This window comes from Cheilinus undulatus, linkage group 18 (assembly GCF_018320785.1).
Source record: "Cheilinus undulatus linkage group 18, ASM1832078v1, whole genome shotgun sequence".
Lineage (NCBI taxonomy): Eukaryota > Metazoa > Chordata > Actinopteri > Labriformes > Labridae > Cheilinus > Cheilinus undulatus.
Window position 1 is genome coordinate 29,170,854 of NC_054882.1, and position 15,332 is coordinate 29,186,185.

Sequence of the window (15,332 nt, forward strand, 5' to 3'; positions counted from 1 at the left end):
GTTAAAGCCGATTGTGTAAGTGTGGGACTTCCAATGCATAATTTCTGAAGTCAAAGTTTCCCTTTTTAAGGTTTTCACAGGGAATAATATTTCAAATTAAGGCACAAAGGAGCCACAAATCATCAAAAAAGAGCCACATGTGGCTCAAGAGACTCCTTTAGATGAACACTTATTTGTATTTTCAGAAACGTACTCTCTCCATGACAAAGTCAGGTGTTTTCTGGTAAGGATTCAGCTAAGAGACAAATACCACTCTTTCCATGAAAGCCAGCACACTACCCCTTCCTGTAGACCAGTGGTTCCCAACCTAGGGTCCAGACAGGAAGTTGGTAACTCAGTGGATAACTTCATTCATAGGGCAGAAGTGTCTAACATCAAAAACAACAACAATTCACCAGTAACATGAGCAAAGGAATCCCAGCAGTGATCACTGCGTAACAGGCAACATATAAAATACATCTTAGCACTCTGTCCTAGGGCATGATGGGAAACTCCCTGCCCCTAGCTTTGAAAGGGCAGCGGACCGAGTTTCAACTCTGCAGTTTCTGCAGTGATATTCTAAAACTGTTTTTTTTTTTTTTTTGTTGGCCAAAAAAAGACTCCACAACCCACTTTTGGGTCCTGACCCACCAGCTGAGAACCACTGGTCTGAATAATTTTCAGCAGCAGTCTCTTCTATGTTTCTTGTGAGCCCTATCTAGGTCATTTTTCTGTACACTTTCAAAAGTACTTTATCATATTTCCTACAATCTATGAAATAAAGGATATTTCTATCATTTCATTAAGCATGAAATTAATTTAAGCTTCACTTCAAAAATGCTGCCTCCTTGCTGCTTGTGATGTTTGCTGTTTTTCTTCTTTCACTTCCACTTGTGTACTTTACTCATGCACAGGTTTATTTGAAATGGAAATGACTCTCTCGCCTCCAGTGGCGTTAGTCCTAGTTTTGCCAAACACTGACCACCTTGACAAGCCTTGTGGGTGGCACAAAAAGGAACAAATCCTTTCCCCTGAATAAGCCAGTGAACATTATCCTTTAATACAAAAGCATAAAAAAGTGACTTCCATGAGACTCCTTTGCCCTCTCACCTTTAGCTTTTTTATGTCACTTTATTCTTTCCCTCATTACTTCCCACACTTTTTCACCTCCCCCTAACCTCTCTCCCTCTCTCAGCTGCTTTCTTTCTTTCTCACTCTCCCTCACAGTGAAGTTCAGGGTCCTGGTGAAGGTTCACTTAATGATGAAATAGTCCCTCACACTACGCCTGCTGTCGGTGAGTAAACCGTCTGTGCAGCAGTTGAAGGACGGGGCTCTTATTTAGCCGCAAAAAACGCTGTGGTTTCCTTATCCCTGCATGAGTCAAACACAATGAGACTGACAGCATATGTCAGACGGCGACTGAACCTCTTTGAATTTTCATTAGAGGTAGTAAGTATTCTCTGGGCGTGACTCAGCCTTACAATTTTAGTTTTAGGGGCTTAAAGACATGGAGTTCCTGTCAAGGTGAGCTTCGACTTTTCAGTAATGTTTATTTTGTATGCCGCCCTTTGGTCTATGAAAGTGTCCTCCCTGTTCTTGTGCTGTAATAGCTATTATTCAAACCTCTGATTCTTCCCTCTGTAGCAACACACAGCTGAGTAATGCCGTCTCATTTTTTTTCTATCTGTGTTGAATAAAAGTGTGTCATTTTCACAGTATGATCACAGCGGCATCTTGTTTGGACAGTTAGTACTCAACTCTCTTTGGAGCTATGCTGTCTTGTATCATTGCAAATTTAGGGAATGGTCTATTGCAACCGAGGAGAGCAGTAATCAGTGCATCTGTGGAAAAAAAATCAAAACGGGATGCACCATATTTTTGGAATAAAAATTGTTAATAGCTTAAAAAGTTAATTACTTGTAGCAGTGTGAAAAGTCTATTTAAATGTGTGTCTGATTTATATTTATATGCATCATATTTATGAAAAATCTATAATATATATGATTAAAACTGCATCACTGACATAAAGCAATATTTTTTGCTTTCTGGGATGTAAGTTAGTACAGAAAAGTATCCAGAGTGAAATAGCATTTTTACTGAGCAGCTGTGCCTCAAGCATTTTAGCTATTTGTAAAGCCTGCATATTAAACAAAGTGATCTCGAAAAGCTTTCGCCAAATGGCATGTGAGATACTCCATAGTCATGTGGAAGAAAGTTCTTTTGCCAATGAGACCAAAATTGAGTTTTTTTTGCCATCAGACAAGTTGTTTGGTGACCATCAAACATTGCACATCACCAGAAACATGCTATCCCACTATGACACACTATGGTGGCAGCATCATGCTGTGGGGGAATGCTTCTCAGCAGCTGACCCTGGAAGGCTTGTAAATGAAGGGGGTAAAAAGAGTGCAGCAAAATGTAGGAAAATCGGGACAGTCTTATTCAGTCTGCAAGAGAACTACAAGAGAAAATAAGGTCAATGTTCGGGAGCAGCTGGGTCAAAGCCCACACCTTAACACAGTAGAAAATAAGCAGCTGGACTTGAAAGGGTCGTTCAAGTCTGATCCCCATGCAACCTGACAGAGCTTGAGCAGTTTCGCAAAGAATAGTGGGGTAAAATTTCAGTGTACAGATGTGCAAGCCTGATGAGAGCTATTCGCACAGAATCAAGGTTGCATCTACTGTATTTCATGCTGGCTTGAAGGGGGTTAACATTTATGCAGTTACTTATGTCACATGACATGTTTTCATTTAAATAGCATTACTTTATAGAAATTGGTTTTACTTTGACATTAAAAGTCAAAAAAGCAGTTGTAATGACCAAGCCTGATTTGTAAAATCAATATCAGAGTAAAACATCTGTAAACTGTACAAGCACCTCAGTTCAACAGAAACACAGTAAAACGAGTCTACCCAGGCCAAATCATGTGTAAGAGTTTAATCTCATCTCTTTAATATTACCTTTTATTCTACATGATTACTACAATTACAAACATGTATCTTGTGCTGTTGTTTGAGAGATGATTTTTTTACATGACGAATGAGACTCTGTATTTACCATCTCTGCAATGCAGAGTGCATGTATAACATAATGACATAGCATCAGCAGCATCAATAAGCAGACTTGGGGCATACAGGACCTGATCAACCTTTATCAAAATGTTGGGAACTCATATAAAAGCTTAAAGAAAAGATGGTTGTCTGTATTATGCAGGACATAGGCCTACATGAATTTTGGGAATCTACTCTTTTCTAGGCTGAATATTTTTTTTCCTTCAACTTGTGTTTAGCTTCCGAGGCCTTGAAAACAAGAGCATTGATTTTATCCCCAATTCATACACACAATCAATAAATGTTATCGGAGGTCCAAGTGGTCCTCTTGGCATTGTAATACCTTTGCATTTGCCACAGGAAGTTATTTTAGGTTTACATCTCAGTAATAGGTATGGTCATGCTTGTGAACATCACAATAAAAGAGTAAATATTTTAAAAGACATAATACGTCCCTTAAAATAAAGATTAAAAAATATTCAATTCCCATTTTATACTGCAACCACTGAATATTGTCCCATATTTTTGCCGTAGTGTTTGTATGTTTCCTCTGGGTTTGTGATCTGATGTAATGCATATGTATAAACAGACACGAGGATCCCATCAGGACACGTCGCCTCTGGCTCAACACTCTACACAGAGACAAGGAGACAAGATGTGCAAATGTGCATGTTTTCACTTCAGTCTCAATCCTTCTCTCCCTCACACCATCACACGCTTTGTGTTTGTCTCTCTTCCAGGATGACAATCACCTGCCGGCAGTAAAACCTTGTTTGCCCTCATAAATAGATTCAACTCTCCTCTTACGATTCTCAGAGAAAACACAAATAAGGAGACAAAAGCAGAGTATCTTAAGTCATTCTAGATAAAGGTGGCAATCTGATATGCCATTTTAATAAAGTTCTAAAAATAATCTACTTTAAAGTAGAAGAGTTAACTAAAATTTCAAATAAGTTTTTTTTTTAATGTGTTCATTAATTTTGATAAACTAATGCACTGATTAGGTTTACGCCACGATGTTTTGATAAAGTATTAGGAATTCATTTTTAGCTCAGTTTATAAATGATATCTCAATACTAAACAACGATTTATGGATAATGAGTATTTACCAATGTTTTACTAATTAAACTACCCATTCATGGTGCTAATTAGCACTCACTTACACTTTAATGATGAAGAATTTCTTGCCCTTCACTTCCAACACAGTTTCATGATTGAACACACTGAAAATACATGAATTTTTCATTATTTTGCAGATTTTTATCCTGCTGGCAGCTTTAAAAAAAAACAATTGTCCTCTATTGTGAATATACTGGGAGACAAACAGTACGAATGCTAAGTGCTTGCTGGGACTTTTCCCAGTTTAACAATTAAAAAAGGTTCCCAGATGCTGTGTAAGAGACAAATGTGACACATACAGTCAACATTAATATCACCATTTTTCTGTGGTTGATAGGTGACATAAACATGTATTGTTTTCAATAAAGAGAGAATAAAATGCCTGTGTTCCATTTATAAAACAGTCTATAGAATTCAGACTAAAAGTGTACGGGCGCCCAAACCTCGGAAATGGCGTACGCCAAAAACAATTCAGATTTATAAAACTGTATAAACTTTAGCTTGGCCTCCTGTTCCGCCCATTACATGTCTACATTCAATGAAAATGTGTATAATTGAGCTGGCAGATCAAAAGTTTTTGATGGTGAACCATGACGCCAAGCAGAAGGAAGTTGAAGAAAATGAACTTTCTGACACCGAAACTTAGGTGCTTGTAAATGAAAGGACGGTACAAAACATTCACTGTTGTGTATGGAAGCCCATTTCTGCCAAATAAAAAGAAAAAATGTGAAAGTAAGGCAATTTTTGATTAATCTTGAAATTGACTTTATCTTCTCATAATTATGACTTTTTATCTTAGAATTTTGACTTTTTATCTTGTAATTATGACTAAGGGTTCTCTTTTTTTAAATTGCCCAACTTCCGCATTTTCTTTTCTAAGTGGCGGAAACAAGCTTCCATAGTTACAGGACAGGTCACAAAAAACTACCCCCCCCCCAAAAAAAAGAAGAAAAAAAAAAAAAAACAGACTGATGCCACGTTGTGCTGCGACACACACCCTTTTAACAGTGCCAAAAACTCCACTATTCATGATTATGTGTCAGTTTCCCTGCTGTTTTTATTTGTTTACGGGCCCACACTGATTAATTTACTTAATGTCAGATGTCTCCTCCACTATAGGATGTTATTAAAGAGGGTTTTGATTGATCACTTTAGGATATTAATAAATAAAAGTTTGATCAATGTACGAGGGCGTTTATTTATTTATGCTTATTCATTCTGGTGAGCTCAGCCTGAACTATGACTGATGATGAGGATATATTATGATTGCATGAGAGCAGCCCAGGCTTCATTTACACACTTCGCTCAGTGATAGGATTAAACACACGAAGGTGATAAAGACATGCTCTGAGACAAGAGGGCAAAGTGGAACCTGTTTTGTCCCTTCAACTTGCAGCTTAGTGAAGTTTATCATAGATTACCTTTTTTTAACAAGAGAAATATTATACTTTATTATTAATACTGGCACTATGATCAGCAATTTTGTCATGCTTTTTGTTGTTTGGATTTCTGCATCAAATGATGGCGAGGTCTGAGCACTTCTGATCAGGGCAAATGAAGGTCAGACTTAACCTGACACACCAGATGGATTTGTTTCAAACATCCATCTGGGAAAGCTTCAATAGGAAACGCCTGAGAACAGGCAGAGGCTTTGGCCAATCAGAGCAACAAAACATGTGATGTAGCAGCTATCGAGCTGTGCGTGCAGAGCTACGGAGAAATAATGCGAAACATGGCAACTATAGACATGGAAGTACTCGACTGTTGTTGTTTTTGAAAAGAAAACAACTCACTGCTCTTCTTTGTTCTTCTTTTAATGAAGAAATGTTGTCAAGTTCTGATAAAACTGGCACTTCAGCAGCATTCACGCTGGCCTCTTGCTCCTGCTTGTTTATGTCACGACTCTGCCGTGCCTGAAAGTACTGCCCCTCGTCGCTGATTGGTCCTGTCACTTTTTAACCGGGCCCAAACCTGCTTGCAAGGTTGAGTAAGACTTTGATAATGAAACATACATTTTTTTAGGGATACATATTAATACATTTTTTATACGAGGGAGTAAAACATGGCTCACAAGCAATACAAAAAAAATTTAACTGTCTGCTAATGATGACTTAGTGGAGTATAATTCTGTATTTGGTAAAATGAATTGTTTCAGGTGCATCAAAACTGGCTTCAATATACCACCTCCCTGTTACCCTCTTCCTCCAAAACGTTCATATGCATGGGTCAGAGTTTGCTTACAGGTACATAGTCCTGTCAGGCTTGTTTTTTTTTATAGATCACATACAGTACTTAACAAATTTATTAGACCACCCTAACCCTAACCAAAGTAAGGTTTATGCCACAGCTGCCCTAAATTAACAGCATTGGTAATTACCAAAATCATTTTTTATGTTTCTGCAATGGTTAAAACACCAATATGTAGAAGCTCTTTAACCAAAATGATATTTTTAATGCTAAAATATAATTATTGTTGTTATCCATGAATTTTCAAATTTACTGATTTACAAAAAAACTGAAAAAATAGTAAAGCACATTATTTTTTCTTGATTAATGTCAAATTATAGTTGTTAACTTGCATTCCTGAACAGAAATATTAGTTTTAGTGGTTGAATGTTATGCTTGATTAATTTCTGACTTCTCAGAGAAGCCCAGTGAGCCGGCTCAAATTCAGTTTGAAATCCCTCATTCCTGTTCAAAATGGTAAAACGTGGAGAGCTCACTGAAAATGAAGGACTCCGCATTAAAGCACTTCATGATGCTGGATGGTCTTTGAGACAAATATGACAGGTGGTCTAATAAATTTGTTAAGCACTGTACTTTGCATTGGAAGTGGCGAAAGACCAGTTTTTCATATGTCATGCTTATAAATGAGACTCCACCTGCTGCAGCTCAACCTACAGTAGTTAAAGGAATATTTAGGTATTTTCAAGTTGTATTATATGAGGTATTTGGCAGTAGTAGCAGCAGTAGCCTCCAGTGACTTTATTGAGCATAGCCCCTTTAAATAGGACAGCTAGGCTATATAGTGTCAATTTAGCGAGATTTTAAGTATGTATAAATGGTGGCTATATAGCCCGTTAAGTTTTTGAAGTATTTCATTTTTACCCGGAGAACTTCCTTGTTAGGCACTATTTAGCAACATGAGCTTTGGCTTCTGGCGCTCTTCCGCCTCAGCAGATCTGATTGGCTGTTTGGGTCTCTGGGCTTGGTCAGAAAAAAAAAAACACAGAACAAGCTTAAACTGGTAATTTCAGCTAAGTTGTCCACTTTCATGTTCCACTTGACTCTGTGTTTTATTAAGGCACACATATTGTGCTGACTGTAGCTTGTTTAATTCTAAGCTATTATAAGAATTAAGCAACAGCCATAAACTTACGTGGATGACAAAGTTCCATTCAGCTCTTCAGCTGGGGGTTGGTTTTTCCAATTTATTTTAGAACGCTGAAAAAGTCTGTAAAATACCTGGTTTAGTGATGCAGGGAACTCTGGATGGGGAGTGATGCAGGCTGCATGGACATGGGCTCATGGTTTCAACACCTCTTCTACCAGGTAAGCTACCCCCCCCCCCCAGTTTCTCTCCCTCTATTTTCATGTTGTTTCAGCTTAGTTACCTCTTGTTTCCTGTTACGAAGCCTGCACACCCAAGCAGCTGATCAGAAAGGCTGAAGCGAAAGAGTATGTAGCCGGTAGCTAAAGCTCACGTTGCAAAATAGTGCCAAACACAGGCTTTCTGTGTGAAAAATGAAACACTTCAAAAGTTTTCAATATAGCGTTCAATCAAGCCATCATCTTAACCTTGAATTTATTAAATTACACGGAGCAACTACACCCGTCTGTGGCACTATATAGCCCCGCTTCCCCAAGCAAATCCTGTTTGAAGGGGTAATGCTCACAGAAATCTCTGGAGGCTAATGGCACTACTATTGCTAATTACTTTAGAAAAATCCAACTTCAAAACAACTTTGTTTTTCTTTTTTGTTGAAAAAGCCATGATTTTATGAATTTCCTTTGAGTTTCATCACTCTTTGAACTTCAGAAGCCTAATGAATATGGCCCCAGGCCTCCACACTGGTCCTATGACTGGAAGCTACAAATTATAATCTTTAAAGAAAAAAATGGGTTTTGGACAAAAATCAGTATGAAAATGTCAGGCCCAAGCCTATCGAAAGAATTGCCTGAGCCCCTGAACAACCCAGTGAATAGACCCTCCTCTTTTGTGACATAGTGATGATTTCAGGGGCGTTTCTAGTCATTTTGGTGCCCCTGGCGAACTTACAATTTTTTGACTAGAACAATGAAAAACCATATGTCAACGCCGTGCTTAAGTGACCACATTATTATAATTTCTCAAACTGAATGCAGCTTCTGTCATTCCGTGTTTTACGTGGATGGTCAGACTTGAGGAGGAATTGGACACGCATGTTGTGGGTGCATGTGGGAGAGAGGGATGACACACTGTACAGGCAGGTGTTGATGATCAGGAAATCAGGGGGAATGGGCAGGTAGCTGTCCGCTCTATCTCAACATCCTGTCCGTTCAGCGCTGTGTGAACGAGGAAAAAAGAAAACTTTACTTTTTTTTTCTCTAAACATCTTGCTGGGTTCCCGCTGTGCGTATGCCGGGGGCACGCATGCAGAGAGAGAGAGAGTGGCGAGGAGAGGCTGTACCGTTTAACGAATGAGGAGCGCAGAGGTTAGAGGAGTGCAGAAGTGGATGATCTGATACATTGGTGGCCCTATTAAAAATGTTCAGGGCTCATGACGGCACCCTAGGCAACCGCCTATATCGCCTATGCCCAGAAACGGCCCTGGATGGTATCAATGGTCGTTGGATCAGTGGCACTAGTGTCAGCATCCTGGTCACCATATTTTTGAACTGAAAAGTGTGCCAAGGTATTATTGTGTTCTGATGTTTTAAATGGCTTATTTGTGCAGCTTTTTTAAAACCAATTTTAACCAAATTTCCCACATTTTTTTCCACATTCGACCCATTTTTCCTGTTTTAAACCAATTTTGCCACTCGTGCCCATTTGCACAACTTTTAACATGTTTTTGCTATTTTTTTTAACTCATTTTCAATACATAAGCTGCCAATTTCTACCACTTTTCACCATTTTCTGCCCATTTTTAATACTTTTCTGCCCCAAAATATTGCAATATTGTAGTGTATTGATATTTTCTAACATCCTATTAACACAGATTAACTTCACAATGGACCATGATTTTGCTGACCTCCATGGGCCCCAGGAAACTCTCCCCTATATCCCACCCTTACGGGCAGCCTTGATCAGAAAATCATTACAAGAAATTCCAGCCTTATTTTCTTGTCTTGTATCTTGAAATAAGATATTTGCTGGTGAATGTAGCTTAAATTAAGATATATAGATATTTTGACTATAATCTAACATAATATGAGCAGAATTCAAAAAATGATGAGATTTAAAACAGAGCCCAAGGACACAGAAACTCTTACTCTGTCTTCCATCATCTCATTTAATACTGGACTCTAAACACGCTACAGCTAACACACAAACAAACACACTTTCCAGGGCTGGTCTCCCTCAGGAGCTTCAACAGTGTGCCTCTGCCTGTGGCTCTGTGGCCCCGACGCCCTGTGCAACACGGAGCAACATTGGCTGGTGCCTCGGGAGTTCCCTCCCATCCTGCTTCAGAAATACAGTACTGTACACTCACATATGCCATCAACATGAGCACACATCCCCTGCCCTTCCCTTTAGGCCTGTCCTCCCCCCTCTCTTTGCCTGTCTCAGCGGGGAAGGTCAGCAGCACACAGTTATCGCGCTCGATTTGATTACGTCTTAATCCAATCAAGCAAAGCAGAGAGAGCAGCATTGATTTTTGAGACATAGAATGATGCTTATTGGGCAGAGAGGCACATGGCTGATTCCTGGACAAGGTTAAGTCCAGAGGGAAATGTCATATCTGTCACCGAGCCTGTCACCCAAGCATGTTTATGGCTCGTCTCCCTGCTAAATGCTCCCAAAACCTGCCAGCTCTCATTGTGTTCACAGATAATTTCTGGTCACTTCCTTTTTGTAAGATTGTCAGTTACTACATGCTCCCATGTGACAGACAACAGAGAAGTCATTTCAGCAGTATTGACAAGCTACAGCAGAGGAGACCGAAAAGGTATAACAAGCCCCTTGAAAGTAATCCATGCATGGAGAAAGTTTCAGGAATGAAATGGACGGAGACTAACGGGAATGATGTGCACTGGAAATGGAAAATGAGGCAGTTTCAGTTGCATGAGTGGCACTAAATATAGAGGCAAGCTAGAGTGCTAAGAAGCTTTCAGCTACTCAAATACATACACTAGTGCATGGACACTTCTGAAATCATGTGTACAAAAATGGCGACATTCACTGAGACATGAAGCAGATGGAAGAGTGATTAGTCAGCACTTTCAAGATGTGTCCTTCAGCTTTCATGCTGTCAATCAAATCAGTAAAAGCAAACTGAAGTGCATAAAGATGGATGCCTCCTGGGGTTACATTTGTTGACCGACCCCAATCTCTGACTCTTTAAAGGGCTGTTGACAAATGTTAAAAATGTGAATTTAATAGAATCAAAATCAGGAGGATGCTACCTTTATGCACATATGGAAACTAGATCCTGGCCCTCTTCATTGCGTCGCTGTGATGAAGACTCAAAAACAGTGCGTCTGCAGCACAGCGTCGCCCCCGCTCCACCTCCCACCCTCCCCGAACGACAAGCCGAGAGATGACGATGACAAGAGCTATCGAAGAATGGCGAGGCCCACTCACCTTCTGGTTCACCACACAGTGTGCACTGTGATTCTAAACAAGGACCAAAGAGAGACAACAGGAGATTAATAGAGGGAACACATATGTGAAAGGTCTATGTTTGTGCATGAGTGTATGAGAACAAATATCAGCGTCATCAGACTCAATATAGAAATGCGACCAACTGTTGTAAAGGCTTCAGCAGGGCTCTTTCGCAGTCAGAAATAAATAAATACAATGAACCTGAACAAATAACATGAACAACAAAGGTTTTCTTTTAGCTCCTAGTGTCGTTGCAGAGCGGTGCCCATGTGCAACATAATAGAAACCCAGCCACCATGCATAATATGACCATCAGCCACATGCGGCTGCATAAAGAGACACAATGATGCAGAGACAGGCGTCAAAGGAAAGAAAAAAACAAAAGAAAATGAGAAATTATATTGCTCCAATTCATCACTGCCATGTGCAATAGACGCTGCGTGCCAAAAATATGAACAGGCAAACCTGGAAGAGACTCCAAATTTAAATGAGAGAAAAGAATGCATTGATCTATGATCACACACTATCCATCATTTGCAGCAGGGATGATCAAAGGTATTTCAGGCCTCACATACATCATGCATTTTTATACTGCCCCATTTCCTCATAAGTTGGAACATCATGTAAAATGTATGTGATTGTTTGCACAAGTCAAAAACACCCATAATTAATTGAAAAAGCACGAAGGCAACATTTCAGATGTTAAAACTCAGGCTGTCAAACCACTGATATTTGTCATTGTAATTAACTGCATAATTTCTGAAGTTAAAAGTGATTGAACACAAAATTAATTACATGTTTAAAATGTATTTATTCCCATGTCAAAGAGATTTGTTGAGCCCATATTGATAATGAGCAGAGATTCCTACTGGATTCTTGATTTGGGAATCAAATTAATGCTACGAGATGTATTTTATGATCTTGACTTTAAGACTCATTGCTTAAGGTCACATATATTACCCCTTTAAGACAAGTTTACTTGGTCTGTTTCGGCCCTGCTCAGAATGAGCTCTTTCTGTGTCTGTGCCTTTAAATGTTAACGAGCTTTCTGACTCCGCCCCAACACTGCCCCTCTCAGGAAATGTTCATGTACAAAGAGAGCATGTACAAAATGACTGACTGAAGTCCAATAATCAGTGGTTAATGTGACAGCATTTACAGATTTGGTCAACACACTTTCAATGCTTTTACTTTAGAACTTGTGCTGTCATATCCAAGAGTTCTTTACATTATGTTTGGATTAGGGCTGTCAAGATTAATCCCAATAATCGATTAACTACGATCCACAATTAAGGTGCAATTTAAAAAAAAAAAACAGGATTAACTGCATGCATTATTGCTCACACAGCTCATTGGACAAGCCAGAAGTCATCTGAACCTTGTGTTATCGAGCATTTACCTTTTTACTGCTCTCTCTTCCTTTTCAATCCACAACAAGTTCCTTTTCTCGTGGTTAAATTAATGTTATAACCTTTCATCTACCTATTAAATAAAGTCTATTTCCAAATACATCATTTAGAAGAACCCAAAACGATAAAAGGACATTTTTAAAAGCAAAACAGTGGAATTTTAAGAATAAAAAGGGTGCAGTTAAGCATGATTAACTAAAGAAATCCTGAGATTAATCTGGATTAACATTTTTAACCTTTTGACAGCTCTAGTTTGGACAAAACTTGATTTTGTTTGGGAAGAAAATACCTTGTGTTAGGTAAGGACTTTAGCTTTGCCTTGGAAAAAGAACTTTTACCATACGACAAGTAAGAAGGTTCAGATTACTTTTGACTTATCCACTGAGCCATCTGCATGTTTCTTTTAACTAAAATGAGTTATTAAAAGGAGCAATAGCATCTTAATTTCCCATCACTGTGAGAGCAGGAAGTTGCTAAGAGAAGTAGAATACTACAGAGCATATGGATTGGCCAGATTCCATGTCTGTCATTAGGAAAATCCATCTTGCAAAGGACATACCTGGAAATGGTTCAGACCATCAGTGTCATTTTAGGAGGCGATAGCTATGGGTGGGGTTTAGCTGTAATGGAAGCTGATAGCAATGGCTGCCACTAGTGTAGCCAATAGTTTTGATGTAGCTATAGTATAATAAAGAGCAAAGAACAGCACTGAAAGCTTTGTCATGACGGATGTTCAGCATCTGTTTGTGATCGTTATGGGTGCCAATTTCTTCACCTCTGAAAATGAAATGGCTTGCCATCCTTGTTTAATGAGAGATTTCAGCTGTTCAGCACATCAAGGTTTCCCTTATTATACTCTATGTTTCATAAATTACAAGTCAAGACAAAAGACAGGACAGCCAGCATCCATCAAAACTTTTCTTTTTTAGTTTCAGTGTGATAACTTGCATGCGTTGTCTTTGTGATATTTTCAATTAATTTTGGAGGATTTAAAAATCCTCACATTTTGACTTTCCTTACATTTAACTCAATGCCACCATTATCCAGGAAAATGGGTTGTATAAAACCTGATTTATAAGTTGCTATAGCTGCAATCAGACCCTATTTTTTGTAAACCTCCAAATCTAAATTAAAAAATAGGGCTTTGAAGATGATGTCAGTATTTATCCCATGGCCCAAAAGAACCAAGGTGTATGAAAGAAGAAAGTGAAATGGGTTTGTTTTTCAGAGACACCTGGCATAATGAAAAGAATAATGAGCATCATGTCCCCAGGCTTTAGTTTCCACTGACAACCTCAGACCAGCTGTGGTGTGTCGGTGCTTCTGTCTTTCTTGATGGACAAAAGAGGCCGTGTCTAGTTATGTTTTTATTTTTCAAAAGAGGCCCTTCTTCATCTTATCACGGCTAATGAAGACCTTGATTAGATTAGCGTCCAGCTTAGAGTCATGACTTGTGGTGAAAAACAGTTAGTGATGTCTTTTTTTTTTTTTTATGGGGCATTTCTCCACATTCACGGGGACAGAAACACAACAAAACATGCCCATAAATCGTCCACACATTAAAGTGCTACCATTTCTCACTCCCCTCCTCGGGTGACCTTGCTCATGGGCAGGGTGCAGCGAGGACAGCTTGGCAGAGCAGCTGATGAATGAAAGAGCTCTTTAAATGTTCGTTGTCGCTGTCAGACCGGGCAGGTTGTAAAGTGTCTGAGCTGGAGCGTCCTCTCATGATTGAACTGTCTGCTGGTTCTGGCCGGGGCACTGAAGCCCTCCTGCTTAACTTTCAATGCTCCTTCAGCACACCTCGCCTGTTTCCTGAATAATTCTCTTTAATTATACAGAAGTTTGAATTATAAAGAATAGTCTTATTATTGCTATCAAAGTGTACTGTAAGCTCTATAAACAGAGAATCTGATAACACTTAAGACTGTAAAAAGACAATTCCTCTGAGGAAATGCAGCTCTTACTGTCAAATTTGCAGAAGAAATTGCATTGTGACTTTATTTAGAGTTTTGTCTCTGTTGGCTTTGCTTGTTGTCTGTGTGGTCGATCCACACACAAACCATATGGCCAGTAGTGCACTGGTGGACAGCTGAGGCCTGAAGAGAATTTACTGGTTTAATTAGGAATTTTTTTTAAACTTCCTTCTCCCTACAGTACAGCTCCACAGAGTCAAAGCAATCGGCTGTATTAGTTTGTTCTGCCTGTTTCAATTTAGTGTGCTTCTTAACATCCCTGTGTGGGCCTGTATTGATCTTGGTCAGGCTCTTTTTACTGTGTGGGAACTGTTCTTGGGTGCTTCTCATTAGCTTTCCTAGAGGACATGTGAAGCAGCTTAAAGGGTTTTGTAGTTGGTTAAACTTCGTATGCTTCGTTTTTCAGGATAAAGGAGCAGATTTTGATGCCTATTTGGGTCCATATCTTAAATGAGGCCAAAAACTACATACTTAGCTATGTATTGCCTCTATAATATCACACTACTACCCAATTATTTCATTCATAGCCATGTTTTATTACCTGCTTATTACATGTTATTACCTTTGCAATGTCTCTTTACAATAATTCCCCACTACATCTGTCACCATGGTTTTTCATGTAGTTATTGCATGTTATTATCTATGTATTGCCTGTTTATGACAATAGTATAATAGTGTATAATATATTTATTTTATGATATTACCTATTTATGTTTTTCCTCTTTAACACGTCGTTACTCATCAATTACCGAGATGTATTACATGGTTGTTACATGTTATTACTAATGTATGTAATGACCTCTTTGTTACCACAATATTACATCTCTTTTTTTGCTTTGTTTTATTACCTAGTTATAACCCATGATTGCCTCTAAATTCTCACACTTTTACCCTTTTTATTGACACTAGTACCATGTGTTATAACTAGGGCTGAACAATTTGCAAAAATCATCATTTAAGATTTTTTCCCCAAGTATTGCGATTGCAAT

The 15,332-nt window shown here is 38.8% G+C and overlaps 1 protein-coding gene across 1 annotated transcript in view; it reads right to left on the bottom strand.

Annotated features, from left to right (window-relative positions):
* The window catches only part of dlgap2a (discs, large (Drosophila) homolog-associated protein 2a), a 141,507-nt gene extending 130,537 nt beyond the window's left edge, over positions 1 to 10,970 (bottom strand). Inside the window, exon 1 of the mRNA XM_041812843.1 lies at positions 10,938 to 10,970. The gene's annotated coding sequence lies outside the window, so the exon portion shown is untranslated. The remainder of the gene's footprint in view (positions 1 to 10,937) is intronic.
* Between the last annotated feature and the right edge of the window lie 4,362 nt (positions 10,971 to 15,332).